Genomic DNA, 2,097 nt, shown 5'->3' on the forward strand with positions numbered 1-2,097 from the left:
GTGTCCCGCGGGCCGGCCGACAGCTGCACCCACGTCATTCATCTACAGCCTAAGAAGCTCTTGGTTTCCAGGCACCTACCTACATGGAGCAGGGTGGCTTCTATGAGAATCAGCCCTTCATCCAGAATAACTGCTACTCTCATGGTTATGGGGAAGGGCTCCCAATTCCCTGGTTGTCCAGCATTTGGGGGCCTTTCAAGGGATGCCACCGATAAATGATCTCACTTATGAAACAGAGCCCTTAAGGACTCTACCACATTTGAACACCAGTTGTATAAGATAGTAACAGGGTTCAATTCCCATGAAATGCAGCTTAGAAGAGGAAATAAATATGTCAGAAGCTGGAGTTCAAGGCAGAGAATTCAAAACTGCCACAATGCCACAAAACGGCCACTCCCATGGCTGGTGGACCCACTGGCCCTTTGTGGAGTGTGCTTGTGGTGATGGACAATTACAGTTTCAATTATTCAAATAACAATGTCTCAAAGGCAACAGAAGATATATTAAATGTGATCAATGTAATAGATTCCATCTACCTATGGCTAGGCCTTCAGGTTTCTTTAATTGGGATTGAGATTTGGAACCAGGGGAATCTTACAAATGTTGAACAACACATGAGTCAACTTCTTGACAGCTTCCGTGAATGTTAAAGTATTCATCATTATCGCCGTCTGCCACCTGATCTGGGGGATCTGTTTGTGTACAAGGATTTTCCTAATACATTTAAGTTGGCCTGAATCTCAGGAATGTGCTGTCATTTTGGGCTAGCAGTTCATAAATTCCTCAAAGATAAATCGATTTCTTTCAGTTTGCAGTGGTCATTACTCACCAACTGGGTCATAATCTTGGTATGTCTCATATAGAGGAATTCTGTTCATGTAGGAAAAAACATTGCATCATGAATGCCTGTAATACAAGTACCAGTGCTTTTAGCAACTGCAGTTATGGAAGTTATTTTAACCTCATTAACCACAAGGGAGTCTGTCCGATGAATAGACCAGCTTCTCAAAACATTATCCCATGGTAACAATGTGGCAACAAGGTAGTGGAAGGTGAAGAAGATTGTTGTGACTGTGGATCAGAATGTCAGAGCAGAAGGGATCTGAAACCTTGGGCAGACTGTGCTTTTGGACCTTGCTATGTAAAATGTAAGTTTGCTTCTCTTGGAATGCTCTGTAGAGCACATGTCAGTGAATGTGACCTTCCTGAGTGGTACAACGGAAGTTCAAGGTGATGCCCTAACAATTTCTATGTGCAGGATGGGATGCCTTGTGGTGACAGCACCTACTGTTACCACAAAATGTACAACAGCCACAATAAACAATGTCAATATATTTTTGACCAAACAGCAAGGAGTGCCCCCCAAGCTGCTACAAAACAATTAATGTGCAAGGAGATTGTTGTGGCCAATATGGCGTGGAAATTCAACATACAAAAGATGTCTTCCAGGCTTCCCTGGTGGTGCAGTGGTTGAGAGTCCGCCTGCCGATGCAGGGGACACGGGTTCGTGCCCCGGTCCGGGAAGATCCCACATGCCGCGGAGCGGCTGGGCCCATGAGCCATGGCCGCTGAGCCTGCGCGTCCGGAGCCTGTGCTCTGCAACAGGAGAGGCCACAACAGTGAGAGGCCCGCATACCGCAAAAAAAAAAAAAAAAAAAAAAAGATGTCTTCCTTCAAATATTTTGTGTGAAGGAGTGTAGTGTGAATATATAGAAACAATTACCAATCTAAAATAATACAACGCCATAATTCAGATAACACTGTTAAAGGTACCAAGTGTTGGGAAACCAGCTACCACTTTGGGAGGGATACAGGTGATATTGGAGAAGTAAAAGATGGCACCCTGCATGCTCTAGGCAAGATATGTACGAGAAGGAGCTGTGTCAATTATTCAACCCTCAACTCTGCAAATTATAGAAATGTCATGAGAGGAGTATACAACGATGAAAATCATTGCCACTGTAGATACGAGTGTGCTCCTCCCTACTGTGACTTTACAGCCTATGGAGAAAGCTCAGACAGTGGTCCCGCTCCAAGGGGCCGTGTCCTTCTCTCACTACTAACAATTCTTTACACAGTAATTCTAGTCCAACTCTT

This window comes from Mesoplodon bidens (genome assembly GCF_964165515.1).
Source record: "Mesoplodon bidens genome assembly, chromosome: 3".
Lineage (NCBI taxonomy): Eukaryota > Metazoa > Chordata > Mammalia > Artiodactyla > Ziphiidae > Mesoplodon > Mesoplodon bidens.